At 42.1% G+C, this 22,645-nt stretch overlaps 1 protein-coding gene across 1 annotated transcript in view; it reads left to right on the top strand.

Moving 5' to 3' along the window:
- LOC127673844 (zinc finger protein 235-like) overlaps positions 1-22,645 on the top strand; it is a 116,890-nt gene that overhangs the window by 35,563 nt on the left and 58,682 nt on the right. The gene's annotated exons all lie outside the window — the stretch shown is intronic.

The raw sequence follows: 22,645 nt of genomic DNA, 5'->3' as shown, positions 1-22,645 counted from the left end.
GAGGGTCCCTCCTTTCTGATAACTCTGGCTTGTGTGAAGTTGACTCGGAACCAGCCAGTTCAGCCTGTAAGACTGACGGGACTCAGCACTTAATGAGTGATTCAGGCCCCAGGGCCTTTGCCAGATCCCCTTGGACACACAAGCATTTCACACACTGGACGTTTGGATTTGGGAATACTTGCCTAGCTAGACTTTACTAATAAAGTATTCTGAATCTGAAATTCCGTCATGTTGTACAACACAAGACGTTTTAAATGATTTCACTCCTGAAATAGGTTTCAGAACATTTTGGATTTAGGGATTAGCACTCTCGAGCTGTACTGCCCAGGAGGAGTTGGGCATCATGGGTACAGAAGGACCTGGGCACTGCCAACAGTCTCCAGTATAAGTCAGCACATTACTCCCGACATGGGCTGGTGCTCTCTAACTCTGCAAACCGTGCCTTCCCATTTAACAGTGGCGGACCTAGCTACTGACCCAGCTGCAGTAAGGACAAGTTCTCTGTACAGTGTTTTCCTTCTTTGCCCTTCATCCCCTCCGTAGCCATGGAAACGGGTGAATGGGTGCACTGGCTGGTGGTGAGTGTCAAGTTGACACCAGCAAGAGTCATCAGAGAGGGAGGAGCCTCAGTTGAGGAAATGCCTCCATAGGATCCAGCTGTAAGGCATCTTCTTAATCATCAGTGTGCGAGGGCCCAGCCCACTGTAGTTGGTGCCATTCTCTGGGCTGATGGTCCTGGATTCTATTTAAAAGCAGGCTGAGCAAGCCAGTGGGCAGCACTCCTCCATCAGGTCTACATCAGCTCCTGCCTCCAGGGTCCAGCGCTACTTGAGTTCCTATCCCTGACTTCCTTCAAAGTATAAGCCTAATAAACCCCTTTCTCCCCAACTTGCCTTTTTGGTCATGGTGATTTGTCCCAGCAATAGAAACCTTAACTAAACAACAGACACTGTGTGAACAGATGCTCAGGTTCTAGTGGCATAGGGAATGAACCTGAGGCGTCATGTGTTTGCTGTCACAGGAGGCAGTGACGTTCAGGGACGTGGCCGTGGTCTTCAGTGAGGAGGAGCTGAGGCTGCTGGACGCTGCCCAGAGGAGGCTGTACCACGATGTGATGCTGGAGAACTTCAGGAACCTCTTGGCCGTGGGTGAGGACGACGGGGCCCGTGTCCTTGGCGATGTCTGAAGTTCACATCCTGTGTGTCTGTTGTAGTCCTCTGCTTTCCTGTTAGGTTTCCTTATTTTTTATTTTATGTGTCTGTGAGTGTTTTGTCTGCATGTGTTTCTAAGCCACATTCACTCATGATGCCCATGGCGGCCAGAAGAGGCCATTAGATCCCCTGGAACTGGAATAACAGATGGTGTGGGCCAGCGTGTAGGTGCTGCAGACACACTCTGATTCCTCTGGAAGGGCAGCCAGTGCTCTGAATCGCTGAACCCTCTCGCCAACTTTCACTTTATTTTGTATATCTGAATGTTACACATAGATGCTGTGCTTTAAATCAAGTTTTAAAAATATTTCTTTTTGAGTGTGAGTTTGCGTGTGTGTGTGTGTGTGTGTGTGTGTGTGTGTGTGTGTGTGTGTCTTAGTCAATCCCATGATCATGGTAACTCATATAAAGGAAGGAATTTTACTGAGGCCTGATATCACCATTTCTGAGATTTAGGCCATTATTGTGATGGGATAGCATGGTAGCAGGGGTTTTACATCTGGATCTAAAGGCAGCAGGAAGAGAGACACCGGTTCTAGCTTTATTTGGAACTGCAAAGCCCACTCCCATTGACACATTTTCTTGAACAAGGCCGCACCTCCTGATCCCTGTCAAGCCTTGGCCTTCCCTGTGCACCAAGCATTCACACACATGAACTAGCCTGTGGCAGCCATACCTATTCAAACCACCACATCCCATGCCTTGGCCCCGCAGGCTTGTAGCCATATGGAATACAGAATGCATTTAGACTAACCATAAAATCCCCATGGTCTGTCACAGTCTTAGCACTGTTTAGAAGTCCAGTGTTAAAGTCCCTTCTGAGACTCATGCAATCTCTTAGGTGTAACTTTCCATAAAAAAAAATAAATAAAATAACCAGATAATCCAACCTACAGTGGCACATAATATACCATTCTAAAAGGGAGGAAGGGGAGCTTAGTGAGGAAATACTGAACCAAAAATAGAACAAAAACAATAAAAGCAGGGGCTGGGGAGATGGCTCAGAGGTTGAGAGCACTGACTGCTCTTCCACAGGTCCTGAGTTAATTCCTGGCAACGACATGGTGGCTCACAACCATCTGTGACAGGATCTGACGCCTCTGGTGTGTCTGAAGACAGTGATAGTGTACTCACATACATAAAATAAATCTTAAAAATCACAAACATGATAGCAAACTCTAAGCTGAGCATCCTCACATCTGATATCAAAGTGCCCTTCAGACTCCTTTCAGCTCTGTTGACTGTAGCACATTTGAGGTGGGGGTGGGGGGGTGGTTTCCACTCCCTGTTAGTAGCTCTCCTCGGCAGGTTTCCCATGTGTCACATGTCTAACCTATTGGGGTCTCCAAGGCATGCAGGCTTCACCTTCACAACTTCACACAATGGCCTCTCTGGGCCTCCATTCAGGGACACCCCCTCCCCCAACATGCCTGACCTCAGTGGCTTTCCTTAGCCTCAGGGAGTTTCCACAGCCCCTTTCTTATGTCCTTGACCCAGACAGCTAAGCACCACCTCCCCAGCCCCAAGGCTTTGTACTGTGCTCCTTCCCTGCCGCCCTCAGCTGAAGAGTCCCATCATATGACCCCTGCCTCACTCCTTAGGCCTCCCATCTCGCTCAGTAAAATCTTGTTTTCAATTTTTGTTTTCTGCAGGGTCTTGCTATGTAGCCCAGGCTTGCCCAAAATTTGTGATCCCCTGCCTCAGCTTCCTAAGAATTAGGATGACAGGCTTCATCCCCTATGCCTGACTGGAACCTCTCCTTCTAGGGCCGCACACTCCAGCTCTGCCTATCTCCTTTTGTGTCCTGCTTCCGTCTTTGTGCCTTAGCTGGTGGGGCTTTCTTCTCTCTGCCCAGAATTCTGTTCCCTGTAGAGTGCTGTGTGCACCCCCCTCTGTCTCTGTCTTTTTATGTCTCTCTGTCTGTCTCTCTTCTGTGTCTCTGTCTCTCTCTGTCTTTCTGTCTCTGTCTCTCTCTGTGTGTCTCTCTCTGCCTCTGTCTCTCCCTGTGTCTCTGTCTCTGTCTTTCTGTCTCTGTCTCTCTCTGTCTCTCTGTCTCTCTATGTGTCTCTCTCTCTGTCTCTCTGTCTCTCTGTCTCTGTCTCTCTCTCTCTCTCTCTGTGTGTGTGTGTGTGTGTGTGTCTGTCTGTCTGTCTGTCTGTCTCTCTCTCTCTGCATTCATCTGCTCGGGAGTCCTCACAGGCCCTTCACTGCGTCTCCTGCTCACTCTCCCTATTGTGAACTTGCCTCCGCTGGGATCTGAGCATCACCAGACCTGTTACCACAGAGCTACTGCTTCCTTCCCGTCATCCTTCTCCCCAGCTGCAGAGGGGCTCTTCAAGGCAGGTGCTCAGCAGAGGTTGAAGGTGAGTTGAACCTTCGCTTGTAGGCTCATCCTGAATTTCTCACTATGGTTGAACGCGGCCTTCTTTCGAGTGGATGCTCTCCCTGTAGATCTTGTTCCTCACAGTCTCAGACATTCACCTTTGATGCAGGTCTCTGGTTGATGTTTCCAGAGAGCAAAGAGGACTAGGACCTTCGACGTCCCCATTCTTGCTGATTGCCACCTTCTAATCTCTGTTATTTCAGGAGGCCAGAGTCCAGACAAGATGGCTAATCTTCACACAACAGGATTAAGCTTTCTTTCACTGGGCTGGCTTCCAGGCTGGCAAAGGACAGGCCATGATGCCAACAAACTGGCCCGCACTCCAGAAGCTGCAACCAATATTCAAGGGAAGGGGAATCACCTCCTGGAGCATTGCCGCTGCTTTGCTTCCAGAACCGCTTCCCCAGGCCTCCAAGGATGCTGACTGGCTGGAGAATCTCACAAACGGCCATTCTAGCATTACCGAAAATTGGGAATTTCTGTCTGGGACAGCTCAGAGTTCTCAGGGTAAGACACGTCTTAGCAGAAATCAGAAGCATTGGAAGCAGTGTCCGAAGACTCTGGTGACGACTGAGCCTCAGCAGCTGGATCCAGGTGTGGACACGCTAAGTTGCATTTCCCACCATAGCAATGCACTGCAGAAAAGAGACAAAGCCCACAGCAGTGGTGACTGTGGTGACGTCATTTTTCCTGCATCACCTGTCACCCGGCATCCAGAAAGGAAGGCCTTCCAATGTGGCAATGGCCAAGAAGGCTTCATTGACAGACCCAGTCATGAACTCTTATCAGCAGGTCCTTGTAGGAAAAAAGTCCCCTGTACGTAGTACACATGAGGACGCCAGACATAGCTCCCATGTCCCCATTCAGCAGTGTTCGTCCGGGAACAAAGCAATACTCAGGTCACACGTGTGGCATGGGCTTCAGCAAGAGCTCACATCTTCAGACTCACCAGAGAGTGCACGCAGGCGAGAAGCCTGCTGGATCATTATGAAAAGGTTCCTAATTTAATTATAAAAGGAAGAATTGTCAGTTGTCAGGAACAGACTGAACAGAAATCGTAGTGTCTCACACTAGTGCTAAGATTTGATATTACGGGTAGTTAATGAAGATTGGCAAAGAGCTTGTAGCAGCTATATGGGAGAAATTAACAACAAATATCCAAAAAGCAAGTGACTTCTGTTTATATAAAGAACTAATTGGATTCTCCCATACAGAGTAAAAAGAACACAAATTCCTGAAGTGCTTTCATTTCATACTCATGCAAGTATGGTGGGAATGGCTGGTTATAAGTCAGAAAAAATAAAGTTATTCAAAGCCCTATATGCCTCAGTTTAAAAATTAAAATTGACATTCAAATGGTATTATTTGATTTTTCTGGATGTCCTAAAATAGTTACTGACTTTCAATATGTAGGAGTTGTTTTGCATATAGTGACTCCTGATGATTATTAAGGATGATTCAAAATTAACCTTGAATTTTTATTCAAATACAAGTAATCAAATAATGAGATCCTTTACTGTATATAATACACATCAGATCCCATACTGATCTGCCAGGTTTTTTAGCACAAGAAAATGGTGAAATTGATCAGCTATTCGTAAGAAATGTGCTACAAGCTTTAGAATTCCATAAGAAATAACATGTTAACAGAAAGGATTTTTAAAAAGATTTATTTATTTTATGTGCTATGGTGTTTTGATTGCATGTGTGTCTGTGTGAGGGTATAAGATCCCCTTGAACTGGAGTCACAGACAGATGTGAGCTTCCATGTGGGTGCTGGGAATTGAACCCTGGTCCTCTGGAAGAGCAGCCCATGCTCTTGACCCATGAACCATCTCTCCAGCCCAACAGGAAAGGTTTAAGAGATTTTCCTGTCTCTTGGCAACAAGTTAATGAAATTATAACAAAATGTCCTACTTGTTCTTTCTGTAACCAAACTCCATTACCAGAAAAAGTACTCAAAGAAATGAAATTTACACAAATGGATATATTTCACTTTGCAGACTTTGGAAAATTAAAATATGTGCGCTGTTCCACAAATGTGTTCAGGATTTTAATGGACAACTGCTTTAAGTTCTAAAAAAAATCAGATGCTGTAATTGCACATTTTTGGAAGTTATGGCAATCATGTATTGATTAAAATTGAAAATGCCCCAGCCTATATCCCTACTAAAATGAAGCAATTTTTGCATATCATAATATGAAGCATTATAGGTATACCACACAATCCTACAGGATAAGCAGCTGTAGAGAATCTAACTGTGCCTTAAGAGAGATGCCTAACAAACAGAAAGGGGTTATGAAGACTCCCAAAGATAGAATACATAAGGCATTATTAACTTTAAAATTCTTAAATGCTACTGAGAAAAAAAATAGCTCCTGAGAGACACTTAATTATAGAAAAAAAAAAAAACTGAACTAAATCAGCCTGCTCGTATTAAGACTGTCCTACTTTCAGAATGAAAGACAGGAAATGTGTGTTATGCTGGGGAAGAGGTTTCGTATTGGTGTCAACAGGAAGAAACAAACTGGATTCCATTGAAATGTATAATAACAAAATTTGATCAGGGAACAGCAAGAAAGGCCAATAACAGGTAACATATTGCTGATCCCTCTACAAGGGAACATCTCTGAGACTGCCTGCGACTTGAAAATATCTCCAGCCAGAACTTCAGGTATGCATAGTCAATCTTATTGGCTAATAAATCTTTAGGACACATCCTATCATCCTCTGATATGGCTTGGATGAAATTTATTACAGTTTGGTTAACTGTGGTGGTTTGTCTAGGTTTAGCCCCATAGACTCATCTGTTTGAATGTTTGTTGAATGTTTGGCCCAAGGAGAGTGGCATTGTTAGAAAGTGTGGTCTTGTTGGGGTGGGCGTGGCTTTGTTGGAGGAGCTGTGTCACTGTTGGGGCGGGCTTTGAGGCCTTCAGTGCTTAGGTTCTGCCTAGTTAAGATGAAGTGCTACTCCTGGTTATCTGAGAATGCCAGGTCCCCTTTCTGCCTGGGGATGAAGAAATAGAACTCTCAAATCTTCCTCCAGCAGCATGTTTGCTGGCAGGATACCATGCTTCCTGCTGTGTGATAATAGACTGGACCTCGGAAACTGTAAGCCAACTCCAATTAAATGTTTTCTTTTATAAGAGTTGCCTTCGTTGAAGTGTCTCTTCACAGCAGTAATACCCAACCTAAGAGAGTTATACAATCTTAACTTGTAAAGAAGAAGAGCAGAGAATCATATTCCACAGATCTGTGTACATGTCATATGCCACACGTGTGTTAATACAATATATATATATATAAACCTCTGGAAGTTTATCTATTTACAGAATAAAACATCCAGATACCAGTGAGTTGGAGCAGCCCTGACAGGATGCTGAGAAGGATGCAGAGCATGTGTATTCCAGTGCCCCACTTGATCCAACCTTAGACTTCCTTAATAGCTGTTTTCTCAAAACTTGCTTCAAAGAAAGCTGCTGACATCAGATGACCCCAAGTGATCCAGCCTCGCAGACTGTTCAGTCGGGACTTGGTGTAAGCCTGCACTTTTGTCACACACAGAGACTGGACAGCAGTCGTTACAGGGAGCTTTCTTAAGACTGGCCAGTATCCCAGTTCCTTTGCCCTACCCTCAATGAAAAACAGCCCCAGACAGCAAGAAGCCATTTTAATGGCTCTCTAACTCCCAAAACATGGGGTGGGTGGTTTTGCTCATTTGTTGGGGGATGATTATTGTTAAAAGGATGTTGCTTACAACCTGTTAATAGTCTTGATCAGGGAAGAAACAAGGTATACGTGATTAGACTCAGGGATTTCTCTCTTCCTTTTTTTCCCCCTCTGCCTTCTTTCTTGTCAGATGTTAAGGAGAAGAAGGGTTGAAGAGTGCTGGCAGAATATAGGAATAATACAGAAATAATAGACATAAGGTTGGGTTATTGAATCTACTCTTAAACTATAGACTTATTTTTAGCCAAAAAATCTTACATTGATGTAGATCATTGTATATTGATATGAAATTAGGGCATAATTTGTTTACAACATAGTATGTATGTGAGTTACAATTCCTATTTAAGATAGTGAACCTATGAAGTTCATTGAAAAATAAAATGTGGAGTTCTAGACATGGAAAGCTGCTATTACAAAATATTTAGGGTAATTAAGAGATGTTAGTTGATAGACAATCAAATTCATTTAGATAGTAGTCTACTTAATTACAGAAAGATGTTTCCAAAGTTGAACAGATATTAGATATTTAGTAACAAAGAATGAATGCCTATTCAGATATACTATAGTTAGAGAGCTGGTCTGCGAAAACCTCAGAAATCCACAGATTGTGGCTTTTAAAAATGTTTTACTAATAAAAGGCTTTTCTGGCAGTGAGACATGTCAGCTCCTGGAGGCACCCCTGTTCTACTTCAAAAAAGACGTTGAGCATCCAAGAAACTCCATATGGAATCTGCTTTCGAAGTGGTAAGCTGGGGCTGGAGAGATGGATCAGTGGTTAAGAGCACTACTTGCTAGAATTTCAAGTACTATATTGAAAAGATATGGAGAGAGAGGACAGCCTTGTCTAGTCCCTGATTTTAGTGGGATTGCTTCAAGTTTCTCTCCATTTACTTTGATGTTGGCTACCTGTTTGCTGTATATTGCTTTAACGATGTTTAGGTATGGGCCTTGAATTCCTGTTCTTTCCAAGACATTTAGCATGAAAGGATGCTGGATTTTGTCAAATGCTTTTTCTGCATCTAATGAGATGATCATATGGTTTTTTTTCTTTGAGTTTGTTTATGTAGTGGAGAGCATTGATGGATTTCCTTATATTGAACCATCCTTGCATCCCTGGGATAAAGCCTACTTGATCATGGTGGATGATCGTTTTGATGTGTTCTTGGATTCTGTTGGCAAGGATTTTATTAAGTATTTTTGCATCAATATTCATAAAAGAAATTGGCTGAACTTCTCTTTCTTTGTTGGATCTTTGTGTGGTTTTGGTATCAGCATAATTGTGGCTTCATAGAATGAGTTGGGTAGAGTTCCTTCTGTTTCTATTTTGTGGAATAGTTTGAAGAGTATTGGTGTTAGGTCTTCTATGAAGGTCTGATAGAACTCTGCACTGAAGCCATCTGGTCCCGTGCTTTTTTTGGTTGGGAGACTTTCTATAACCCTTTTTATTTCTTCAGGTGTTATAGGACTGTTTAGTTGATCTATTTGATCCTGATTTAGTTTTGGTGTCGGATATCTGTCTAGGAAACTGTCCATTTCCTTCAGATTCTCCAGTTGTGTTGAGTATAGGCTTTTGTAGTAGGATCTAATGATTTTTTGAATTTCCTCAGTTTCTGTTGTTATATCTCCCTTTTCATTTCTAAGTTTGTTAATCTGGATACTGTCTGTGTGTCCTTTGGTTAGTCTGGCTAAGGGTTTATCTATCTTGTTGATTTTCTCAAAGAACCAGCTCCTGGTTTTGTTGATTCTTTGTATGGTTCTCTTTGTTTCTACTTGACTGATTTCGGCCCTGAGTTTGATGATTTCCTGCCTTCTACTCCTCCTGGGTGAAATAGCTTCTTTTTGTTCCAGGGCTTTCAGGTATGTCATTAAGCTGTTAGTGTATGCTCTCTCCATTTTCTTTTTGGAGGCACTCAGGGCTCTGAGTTTTCCTCTTATAGTACTTGAAGTTCTAGCTAGAGCAATTAGACAACATAAGGGGGTCAAGGGGATACAAATTGGAAAGGAAGAAGTGAAATTATCTCTATTTGCAGATGACATGATAGTCTACTTAAGTGACCCAAAAACCTCCACCAGAGAACTCCTACAGCTGATAAACAACTTCAGCAAAGTGGCTGGTTATAAAATCAACTCAAGCAAATCAGTTGCCTTCCTATACTCAAAGGATAAGCAGGCTGAGAAAGAAGTTAGGGAAATGACACCCTTCACAATAGCCACAAACAATATAAAGTATCTTGGTGTGACTCTAACCAAACAAGTAAAAGATCTATATGACAAGAAATTCAGGTCTCTGAAGAAGGAAATCAAAGAAGACCTCATAAAATGGAAAAATCTGCCATGCTCGTGGATTGGCAGGATTAATATAGTTAAAATGGTCATCTTGCCAAAAGCAATCTACAGATTCAGTGCAATCCCTATCAAAATCCCAACTCAGTTCTTCACAGAGTTAGAAAAAGCAATTCTCAAATTCATCTGGAATAACAAAAAACCCAGGATAGCTAAAACTATTCTCAACAACAAAAGAAATTCTGGGGGAATCAGTATCCCTGACTTCAAGCAATACTACAGAACAATAGTGTTAAAAACTGCATGGTATTGGTACAGTGGCAGACAAGTGGACCAATGGAATAGAATTGAAGATCCAGAAATGAACCCACACACCTATGGTCACTTGATCTTTGACAAAGGAGCCAAAAACATCCAGTGGGAAAAAGCTAGCCTTTTCAACAAATGGTGCTGGTTCAATTGGAGGTCAGTATGCAGAAGAATGCGAATTGATCCATTCTTATCTCCATGTACTAAACTTCACTCCAAGTGGATCAAGGACCTCCATGTAAAACCAGACATACTAAAGAAACTGGGGAAAACCCTTGAGGACATGGGCAAGGAAAGGGGGAGGTCCTGAGCAGATCACCAATAGCTTATGCTCTAAGATCAAGAATTGACAAATGGGACCTCATAAAATTACAAAGTTTCTGTAAGGCAAAGGACACTGTTAAAAGGACAAAACGGCAACCATCAAATTGGGAAAGGATATTCACCAACCCTACATCTGATAGAGGGCTAATATCCAATATATACAACGAACTCAAGAAGTTAGACCCCAGGGAACCAAATAACCTATTAAAAATGGGGTACAGATCTAAACAAAGAATTTTCACCTGAAGAAATTCGGATGGCCGAGAGGCACCTTAAGAAGTGCTCAACATCATTAGTCATTAGGGAAATGCAAATCAAAACAAACCTGAGATTTCACCTTACACCAGTCAGAATGGCTAAGGTCAAAAACTCAGGAGACAGCAGGTGTTGGCGAGGATGTGGAGAAAGAGGAACACTCCTCCACTGCTGGTGGGGCTGTAAGATGGTACAACCACTTTGGAAATCAGTCTGGAGGTTCCTCAGAAAACTGGACATGACACTTCCAGAGGACCCTGCTATACCTCTCCTGGGCATATACCCAAAGGATTCCCCAGCATGCAATAAAGACACATGCTCCATTATGTTCATAGCAGCCTTATTTATAATAGCCAGAAGCTGGAAAGAACCCAGATGCCCCTCAAAGGAGGAATGGATACAGAAAATGTGGTATATTTTCACAATGGAATACTACTCAGCAATTAGAAACAATGAATTCACAAAATTTTTAGGCATGGTTTGATCTGGAAAATATCATCCTAAGTGAGGTAACCCAGTCACAAAAGAATACATATGGAATTCAATCTCTGATAAGTGGATATTAATTAGCCCAGAAGCCCTGAATACCCAAGGCACAAATTGCATAACAAATGACTCCCATGAAGAAGTATGGAGAGGGCCCTGATCCTGGAAAGGATTGATCTACATTGGAGAGGAATATAAAGACAGAGAAAAAAGGAGGGAGGTCATTGGAGAATGGATGGAGAGAAGAAGGTTTATGGGACATATGGGGAGGGGGGATCCGGGAAAGGGGAAATCATTTGGAATGTAAACAAAGAATATAGAAAATAAAAATATTAAAAAAAAAAAAGAGCACTACTTGCTCTTCCTGAGTTCAATTCCCAGCAACCACATGGTGTCTCACAACCATCTGTAGTGGGATCTGATGCCCTCTTCTGGGTATCTGATGATAGCTACAGTGTACTCACATACATAAAACGAAGAGGAGGAGGAGGAGGAGGGGGAGGAGGAGGAGGAGGAGGAGGAGGAGGAGGAGGAGGAGGGGAGGAGGAGGAAAGGAGGAAGGAAGCTAGCCACCAGATGAGAACCTGCCCTTGCTTCAACTGCAGACCAAATGTCCCAAACTGGTCAAACAATGCACGGAAATCAGCTGTTGAGCTTTGCCAGGACAAGGTAGGCAGCCCCTTCATAATTCCTGCTTCAAAAAAAAAAATCTGTCACATATTGGGCCTAAAGGCTGACAATGAAGAGTTCAAAGCTCTAGAGAGATTTCAGGTAGCTCTCCAGGCAGCCAGCTGTCTCTGTCATGTCTATAGTTTCGGAAGCTGCTTGCTCTGAACTTCCTGTGCACTCAGGTAATATTTATTCCTTGTCAAGTCTCTGGGTTGAAGACTAAGTTCTTATAGTCTTGCAACTAAACTTAAGGTGTTTAGGATTTAAGCAAATGTTTTAAAGATATTTTTATGTCTAAGTAGGTTTTTTTAAGTTGATAAACACAAGCTATGATAGAAACCAACTTAAGTACAGAACTCTGAACTCAACCAGATGAGATCAATAGTAGAGTACTTTCTCCAAAGTTGCCAATTATAAATGGACTGGATATTGTGAATACAATTCTTACCTGATAGTTTTCATAATTGTTTCATAATTGTTTTTACTGTATATAGTTTAGTATTATAAGTTTTTTATTTTTATATTATTATATTTATATAGTATTATATTTCTATTATTATAGTTTATTATTATTATAGTCTTATATATTATATATAATATATATAATTATATAGTTCAATGGACTAAAAGGGGAGGCGTTAGAGGAGGGTCTTGCGTACTATGAATTAAGATGTTGACTTCTGTGCCTCACTACCAGTTATAGTCCAGACACTGGCATCGTCATGAATATTGGACCATCTCTTGTATCAAAAGTTAAACAGCTAATGACTTGGCAGAGGAGACAGAAAGGCTGGACTTCTGATCTGAGCAAGGGCTTGAGAGAGAAGCGGAAGAGAAGGAGGAGGCCGCAGGGCAGGTGAAGAAGTACAGGGTCACCATGAGGTCAGGCACTGGACCGAATCACCATGGGAGTTCTGCTTGAGGACAGACAGAGGGAGCTGAGACAAGACTGACAGTTACCCAGGCCCTGTGGCTGGAACGTAGCTCAGACAGCATAGAAGGTTCGGAAATCTGCTCAGTTATTGTGCCTAAAGCTTGTTGAATAAATCTATAAATGTCTGTCTCAATTATTTGGGAGATAGCCCAGTTAGAAAAAAAAAAAAAACTGCCACTTTTAAATTTCATCCTACAGGGAGATTGATTGTTTGTTTCTTTTGTTTTGTTTTGTTTTGTTTATTGAGACAGGGTTTCTCTGTGTAGATCTGGCTGTCCTGTAACTTGCTCTATAGACCAGTCTGGCCTTAAACTCAGAGATCCATCTGCCTTTACTTCTGGAGTTCCTGGATTAAATGTCCGTGCCACTACCTCCTGACTAGGAGATCAATTTGTTACAAATGTCAGAATTCACAGATGAGCGGAAAATTGTTCTATAAATATATCGTTACCGTGTACAAGATTTTCAAGGTTTCTACCTTTGGGATACAACATGGCTGGGAGCTCTCACCGTCTATCCAAGTCTACATAAAGAGACTGTGGGAAGGGCTTTAACCAGAGTGGATGACCGTCAGAAGTGATGTTGACTGAAGCATGCCTTCCTCACAGGAAGCCCCTCTGTATCTGCTGGGCAGAGATTCACATGGCGCAGGGCTCAACTCTTCCCGGAACAAGTGGAGAAGCCTGTAAAACTCCTATTTGAAAATGCTCACCAAACTTGGCCCTGCGTTCATACTCGTAATCCCATAAGAGCGCTATGGTCAGCTTCCTGGGCGTCGTAGTGCTTCCCACTCAGATCTGCAGTGTGTACCGTAGCGTGTTCTCAGAAACACACCTCTGCGAATATCAGTGGCATCCGGGTCATTGGAGCGAGTGAGCACAGCCTCTGCAAACCTGAAGGATCTCGGTTCACACTTCAAGGCTCTGGCCTGATGACCTTGGACAACTTCTCAGTGCCTCAGTTTCCCCATCTGTACAACAGTACCTCCATCACAATGTCCTAGAAGGAATTAAATGAGACCACAGAAATAAACTAGTACCCTTGTATGACATGCATTAAGCAGCCAATATGTGTCCAACAACATTATCATCATTGTGTTATGCCATTTAATATGCATCTTCCATATACACACAATAAATAGATAACTAAACTTCATTAAGTAAGAAACGTGTCAGAAAAACTGCCATTTTTATCACTTACCAAAGTATCCAAGATTTTAAAAAGTGTCCAGTTTAGGTCAGAACATAGAGAATAAAGGATACTTACTTCCTATAAATTAACTGGGAAAATCACCACTGTTGTTAGCAAAACAAGCATGTACTCCTTGGTGCTAACACTATTGGCTAGTTGGAGAACTTGGGTGAAGACCATGTAAAATATACCCTTTTGAATAGTATTCATGTTAAGATTGCCTGAATCATGCTTCCTGGTGCTTGGTGGTGCCTAATAAATGCACTGAGTTTCTAGACTGCTGGTGTGTCTCCATCAGAGCGCACGGCTCATTCAGTCCCAGCTTGTCTGTACACGTATGTCTGTCCTTTCTTCATTCCTTCATCACCCAGTGTCTCAGGGTTTTACTGCTGTGAGCAGACACCATGACCAAGGCAACTCCTATAAGGACAACATTGAATTGGGGCTGGCTTTCAGGTTCAGAGGTCCAGTCCATTATCATCAAGGCAGGAATATGTCAGCATCCAGGCAGGCCTGGTGCAGGAGGAGCTGAGAGTTCTACATCTTCATCTGAAGGCTGCTAGCAGAATACTGGCTTCCAGGCAGCTAGGGCAAGGGTCTTAAAGCCCACGATCAGTGACATAGTTCCTCCAACCAGGCCACACCTACTGCAACAAGGCCACACCTCCTAAGAATGCCAGTCCCTGGGCCAGGGATATAAACCACTACAGCCATGTTGACTCAACCATCAAAGCCTTGCAGATGGCAGCAGCCCGACACTTCCTGGCTGCTCAGGATATGAACGCTCATAAGGCCATATGCAGGAAATAAGGGTGTCCAGTGTTCTGTGTGCAAATGTCCACACGTGTATGCACGCATGTATCTATATCTATGTACATGAAGGTGCACATAACATGTAGAGGCTAGAAGACAACCTAGCATGGTCATGCCTGTCACAGCAATACTCCAGTCCTTGGCGGATCTTTTTCTACTGAGACAGGGTTTCTCTGTGTAGCTTTGGCTGTTTAAAACTTTCTCTGTAGACAAGGTTGGTCTCAGACTCACAGAGATCTATTTCCTGAGCGCTGGGATCGAAGGCCTGTGCTACCACAGCCTATCCAGAAGCATTCCTTGTAAGTTTTGTGCTCTGGACTCTCCCTGTTGCCTCTACCAACTTCCACGGCCCCTCTGTCTGCTCGTGGGTAATAACGCCTGCCTTTTCCCAGAGCTGGGGCATAACTATCACTCATGACTATCCTCACACAGCAAGTTTGAGGCAAGCCTGAACTACATGAGTCTCTGATAGCCCAGTGTTGGGGGATAGTTTTGTGCACTGTGTATTCAGATGCTGGTTTCAGTGTTAGAGATCTGGTTGCAATCTAGCCATGGGCATTGTCATTTCTATGAAACATGTCCTGTCTTTAAAGTTGGGTTAAAAATTGTTCTCCATCATCTCTGATTGATTGCTAAAGAGCTCAACAGCCAAATGCTTAGTAGTAAAGGTGAGCTGAGGCAGGGCTTCTGATCCCAATGTAGGGGGTCCCAGGTGGAGCAGAGAAAGTCAAGGAAAGACGGTCACCAAGAGAAGAAGGCTTTAAGGAGGAGGCCATGAGGAGGTCTCCATGTGGGATCACTACAAGGACTTAAATGGAGCAACCAAGTCATGATTAAGGTGACAGGTAATGGGGCATATGGCTGAGAAGTAGCCAGGCCAGCATACTCACATGTTCCCTTGTGAGAGCAGAGAATAAAGGTGTATACCACTACTGACTAACTACACATTTTTAAAGGCAGGGTTTTTTTTTATTTGTATATGTGTGAGTGGGGAGATGTGTGGTCTATGGCCCTCCTGTGGCAGAAAAAAGACAATGTGCAGGAATTTGTCTTTTCCCCCACAGTGGTCCTGGGGATTGGACCCCAATGTTTGGTTGGTGGTTCAGTCTCTAGGAACCCCCAAGAGTCCAAGTTAGATGACTCTGTTGGTCTTCTTGTAGAGTTCCTTTGCTCTTCAGGTCCATCATTCTTTTCCCCAACTCTTCCCCAAGACTCCCCAAGCTCTGTCTAATGTTTGTCTGTGGGTCTCTGCATCTATTTCCATCTGCTACTGTGTGGAGCTCCTAGAGGACAGTTACACTAGTCTACTGTCTGCAAGCATAGCAGCGTATCATTAATAGTGTCAGGGATTCATTCTTGCCTATGGGATAGATCTCAAGTTGGTCCAGTCATTGGTTGGCCATTCCCTCTGTCACTGTTCATCTTTGTCCCTGTACACCTTGTAGACAGGGACACATTTTGGGTCGAAGTTTTTGTTTTCCACTGAGAGTTCTGCCTGGCTTCAGGACATAGCCACTTCAAACTCCATATTCCCCACTGCTAGAGTCACACCCATAGACTCTCTGGAGATGTCTCCCTGCCTGCCACTGATTTCTATTCTCTCTGACTGATCTCCCTCTACATGATCCCCTCCCCCTTTCCCTTTCCATCCCATCAGCTACACTCTCTCCCCTTCCATCCACCTCTAATGTCTATTTTATTTCCCCTTCTGAGTAAGATTCAAGTATTTTCTCTTGGGTTATCTGGGACCTGGATATCATACACTGCCCCCCCTCCAAAAAACACTCTTCTATCAGTAACTTCTCTCTATCCTCTTCCATCTTCCAGTCCCTGATATGAATTACAATCACAGAAAATGAAGATTGTCACACTCCTAAGATAGAAACAGGACTTCTCTAGTGAGGTTACATCAAGCATTACAAAGTCAGAACAAAGAAACCAGAGACAACAGCAAGAGAAAACCACTGCAAATGGTCATTTTGACACAACCTAAAGCATCTAGTAAAAAGAAATGTTAATACAAGAATCTCCTCCTTAATATTAGCCTATGAAAATTTCAGTGGCATAGTACTATTCGTAATAACTGCTATAGAATAGTTCTGCACTCTATAGGTATACTATACTTCGTCAGGTCAGCGTGGTTGACATAAGATACGTGAGCAATTCAGGGGAGCATGTCAATATGCAACATTCCTCTATGGTCTCTGCTTCCATTCCTGCCTCGGGGTCCTGTTTGATCACTTGTCTTAGTTTCCTAAGACAATGGCTATAAAGTTTAAGATGAAAGACACCACTTCCTCCTCCAGCTGCCTTTTCTTTGGGGCTTTATCACAGCCAGGGAGGAGCAAATGTAAACAAATGCATCATAATGAGAGTGAAACCCTCAGCTGAAACTGTAAATACAAGGAAGTCGTGGAATCATTTATTCTATACCTATGTATTAATTACATAAAAGACACCTACAACTAACCTAGATTTGAATATCCAGCTCTGATACCCTCCATATTTGAAGGAAGAATGAAAACTTTCCTTGGTAGCACAAACAACAGAAATCAGTATCTCCTAAGTTACGACATAGCAAGATTATCTGAAGATGACATATACACACTGAGGAGACAGATGGGAAGAAATAACTGCACTATTAGAATAAAGAAGCAAATGACTGTTAGGCATTTAACAAGCACTACAAAACTGACAGGAATTAGCACTCATCTATCAATTTGCATCCTGAATAATGGTCTCAACTCTCTATGAAAAACCATTGATAGGAATAAAAAAGCAAGATACCCCCCTCTCTCTATATATATATATATCTATCCACCCACCCACCCACCCACCCACCCATCTATCTGCCTATCTATCTATCTACTCAGCCTCACAGTTCTTACAGTCCTGATGACGTTCTATTCCTCTTGCATCTACACTGCAGGAGACAATGTGTGTGTGAAACCACTAAAACTGAAGCCTTAAGAAACATTCATTTCTCAGGGAATGCACCACTATATTAAAAAGTTAACAATACAGCAGATGTCATAAATGGTTGGATTTCGGCCCTGAAATATGGTGGCCTGAGCCATCTCTCCAGCCCAATAAAAACAAGTCTTTAAAAACTGAAGCCTCATTGTTTTTCACCTGCGTTGCTTCTGTCAGCAATGGAAATATAGAAATGCGTGTTGTCGTCCATCTCCTGGGACACGTGCAGCATATCTACATGTCTGTCCACCGACGGCTCTGAATCCTTTGATGTAGCCCAGGAAGGCCTTGGAGCTAGCCAGGCAGCCAAGGATGACCTTGAGTCATCTGTCTACCTTCTCCCCCCAGTGCTGGGATTATAGGCAATGACAGGGTTTAGGGGTAAGGGGTTGTTTGTCTGTCTGTCTGTTTGAGACAGGAGGGTCTTATTGGCTAGGCAGAACAGGCTGGCATCAATTCACCTACCTCAGCCTTCTGAGTGCTAGGATAACAAGTATGTGCCACCACACCAGGCAGCCAGGGTGGTTTTTTTTTTAAATTGTTTTATTATTGTTGTTGTTGTTATATTACTACTACATTGTGTGTATGTGTCTGTGCATATTCCTGAATCTTTACCGCCAAGCCATCTCACCAGCCCTCCACGACAGGTTTTATGTGGTGGAACCTGGGAGTCGGGGTGCAGATGGGAAGTAAAAGCTAATTCTGAAAAATAAAAATGCCTTTTCCAAGGTCAAAAATATATACATGGTGGCCTGAAGTGCAAAGGCATTCCAGGTGCCCTGTGAATATTGATATTGGTACAGTAGCAGGTTGTCCATCACTACTGAACATTGAGCTATTTGCATAGAAAGGCATTTCTGCTGAGGTTGACATGAAGACTGCATGCTTGAACAATTACTTAGTATGCACAAAGTTCCAGGTAGAGCTGTAGTATCTTAAGTTACAGAAAACAAAGGCACTGGCTTGTCATTTTAAAGTGAGGAATAAAAAGCATTAGTATTGGGGATAGTGCTTTATGAGGCACAGAGAACACTATGTATAAATGCATAGAGAAACCAAGATACGATCCATAACCTATGAACCTACTGAGGAAAGAAAGGTGAGCTATAACACTAAACAAAATGAGAAACACCACAAGATGTCCCTATATTTCTAGAAAAATAACTAAACATATTCTAGTTGATGAAAATATGCAGAGATGAGGAATCAGCTGTTCTATTTTTCTGTTCTATAAAACCCTGTACAATAAAAGAACTTGTCACAGGGGTTTCCCTGTGCAGTTACATTAGGGCAGCAGGAGGTCTGTGATTGGACAGGGAAAGGGGAGGTGGAGCTGAGAATTGCAGAGACAGAGAGCATCTCAGAGAAGGAGAAAGGAAGATGGAGGTTGACATGAACCACTGTGGCTTTAACCAGTCACAGGTAGTTATGATATCATAAGGTTAGAATAATTGTAATAAAGCTTTTTTTTTTTCTTCAGTTTTTCGAGTCAGGGTTTCTCTGTGTAACCCTGGCTGTCCTGGAACTCATTCTGTAGACCAGGCTAGCCTCGAACTCAGAAATCCGCCTGCCTCTGCCTCCCAAGTGCTGGGATTAAAGGCGTGCGCCACCACTGCCCAGTGTAATAAAGCTTTTATCATTATCAATTGGTTCTGAAATTACTGTATTGGCATCCTGTAAATTGAGAAATTATTGATACATAAATCTGGTAAATTATAAACTTCTAGAGTTCTGATACAACTGGGTTGATGGGTGGTGTGGCTGACTGTGGGGTGGACGGTCAATGCATGGCAGAGAAAGGAACTTGGGAGCTCCAGCCCCACTAGAGAGTTGGCAGGTAATGACAGAGCCAGTGGGGTCACAGCAGGGCCAAGAGTTGTCGGCATGTATGGGAATGTGCCGGTTCTTTTTAAATATTTCCCACAACAGATGAGGCATCACCATCCCTGATTTCAAGCTGTACTCCAGAGCAGGATGTTGGTATAGAAGCAGACAGGTTAGTCAATAAATCAAAACAAACAAACAAACAAACAGAAATAAACCCACATACCTAAAAACACTTGATTCTTGACAAAGAAACCATTATGGTGCACATATGAAATAAATCCATTTGCCAAATTTCATTTTTTTGTGTATTTTTTGGGTTACTCCCTTCAGATAGTAGAGTTTGGTTATGAAAGGACAAATAAGGCATTTCCTCTTTTTTTTTCCTTGACTTGTCTCCATGTGAAAGAAAAAAAATCCCCTTTTAAATGTTTGCTGATAACATGGTATTTCTTATGAAATTCTGAAGCTTCTAGCACATTTCCTCCTACCAGGAGCCATCAAGGAGAAGCTAAAACCTAGCAGGTGATCTTCTTGAGATGGTTCCGCCATGGATTAAAATCTACAATTTAGTCAAGGCCAAGGAGAATTTCATTTTAGGAAAGATTCCTATTGTTAATATGTCTTTGTGTTATTATTAAATATATATATATAACAATCACTAGGTGTTAGCCCACACTCTTGAGCAGATTTCTGCAGAACAATGAAGATGTGCTATCTTGTAGTGATGCTATATAAATGAATAAATGATTTCTTAATTCTTAATGATGATCCTATAAGAATTTCTAAAATTATATTAGTAATTATTGGGAAAAAGACAAAAATTGCCATGCTGAAGAGATGGCTCAGTGGTTAAGAGCATCGACCTCCAGGTCCCAAGTTCAGATCCCAGCAACCACACAGTGGCTCACAACCATTTGTAAAGGAATCTGATGCCGTCTTCGTGTGTGTGTGTGTGTGTGTATGTGTGTGTGTGTGTGTGTGTGTGTGTGTATGTGTGTGTGTGTGTGTATGTGTGTGTGTGTGTGTGTGATGAGAGCAATGGTGTACTCACATAAAATATAATAAGTAAATCATTTTTTAAAAAGTAATTATTAAGCTCTTTCATTATAGGTCTGTCATTAAGTCCTTTCTGATATCAAAACTGCAATGAGAACTCTGTCAGTCTTCAAGTGTCACCAGATAAATGCTTCTGAGACAAGCAGGCATCTACAACTTAGAGTACATTCTAAGAGGTTGTAAAACAATTAACAAAAGTTCATAAAAAGGGAACCAACAATTTGCTATAGGTGCAAGGACAGAAGATAAAATATTGAACGGCTTTACCTATACAAAACTTCACCATAACTTAGTCACAAAAGTTATGATTTTTAACTCTCCATGAACCTGTAGAACCAGTGACAGATGACAAGTGTTTAGCCAGATACTTACTCCTGTGGATATGCATATAAACATTCTCTGTTGTAAATTTCTTCTGAAACCTTTCAAATTCTCAAATATGAGATATATCAGGTACCTTATCCAACCACAATGTAACTTTAAAGCAACAACAAACTAATCTCTATACTTAAACCATCTCATGAAAACTAAAGAACATATTACTAATGATAGATGATTTTAAAAAAAATCAAGAAATCAAAATTACAGGTCCTGCTGGAATTAGATTTAAATACAAGTGTAATACAAATCACCTGAGACATATTAATAGCAGTTCCAGAAGAGAAATCTAAACCTCTAAATATGTAGATTTAAAAACCAGAAAGAACACAAAGAAATGACTTCAAAATGTAATTCAGGAGTTTTGAATAACAAGAACAATCCAAACCCAAACTTGGTAGACAGGGAAAAAAATTGCACAAAAAAAAAAAAAGAATCAAAGCAGAAATTGATAAAATTGAAGCAGAGAAAAATAATCAAAGCCTTTAACAACTGTTCTTTGTTATGTTAAACATCAACAAAATCTGGGCCCAAATAACAGGAAGGAAGGAAGGAAGGAAGGAAGGAAGGAAGGAAGGAAGGAAGGAAGGAAGGAAGGAAGGAAGGAAGGCCAGTGGACAGACAGTGACAGATGAATGGACAGAAAGAAAGAAAGAGAGGGAGGAGGGAGGGAAGGAGGAAGGGAGAAAGAGAGATCAGTTTAAAGATCTTAAAGAAATTTTCCTCATACAAGAAACCTTTGCATAACAAACAGAGCTAATGACAATAGTTATCTTTTAAATACTAATGGCATGCCCTTTTAAAAACAGCTTCACTGTCTCATAGCTACTTCATGATTCTATCCCCAACTTGCAGAATTACAAGTCTTGATTCAATTTAGAAATAGCCCTTTCTCTATTGGACATGTTCAAGTTCATTCTAAGCTTCATGGCCCTACGCATGAAGATAAGGGCTAAATTAGTCCCTCGACAAAAAGTTGTTGCTTTTTCTACAAAGCAACTTAGCAAAATCTTACAGCACTCAATTAAACTGCTCCTGTATTCCTGCAGAGCTGGTAACCCCTCTTGGGAGTTAGTCCCTGATAAGCCAGAGTCTTTGTGTTTAAAACAGACAAATGGGACACATGTCCTGTCTTTTTTGAAAGTTAGCCTTTATTCTTGTATGTATGGACACTTAGTTTTTTTTCTCCTTGTTATTAATGCCTTTGCCTAACCTGGGAAAACTTTCAAAGATATGAGACAGCATTCGTTTCATTATTTTATAATCTTGGATATGCCAAGGGCTTTAAAAAAAAAATCACACGATACCCTTGTTTGAAGTTTAAAAACTTTTTAAAAATTGTGTCTTTAAGTGTTTGACTCTTAATTTCTCATACTCCACTGACATTCCCTACAGTTCACAGGGACACACTATTATGAAATGAGCTCATCAGACCTTAAAAGACAGACATATAAATTACAAAATAAGCTCACAATTACTCATCCCTGAAGTGGGTTTGGCTTAATGCTGCTTGTGTTAACGTTGGTCCTCAAAACTGCTTACGTGAGCGATTGCGTGTAAGACACTGAGGGACCCGCCCTCACTTGGTTCTGATTGGTAAAGAAAGATGCCAGCAGCCAATGTCTAGGCAGAACAGAGAGGGGCAGGGCTTCTAGGGCTTGGGAAGAGAGGAGAGGGGAAGGAGCAGAGTCTCCAAGAGGCAGGCATAGGACAGGACCAGCCATGTGAAAATTCTGGTAAGTGGCCCGAACCCTAACCCGAACCCTAACCCGAACCCTAACCCAAACCCTAGCCCTAACCCGAACCCTAACCCAAACCCTAGC

This window comes from Apodemus sylvaticus, chromosome 1, assembly GCF_947179515.1.
Source record: "Apodemus sylvaticus chromosome 1, mApoSyl1.1, whole genome shotgun sequence".
Lineage (NCBI taxonomy): Eukaryota > Metazoa > Chordata > Mammalia > Rodentia > Muridae > Apodemus > Apodemus sylvaticus.
This window is presented reverse-complemented; position numbering and strand designations above follow the sequence as displayed.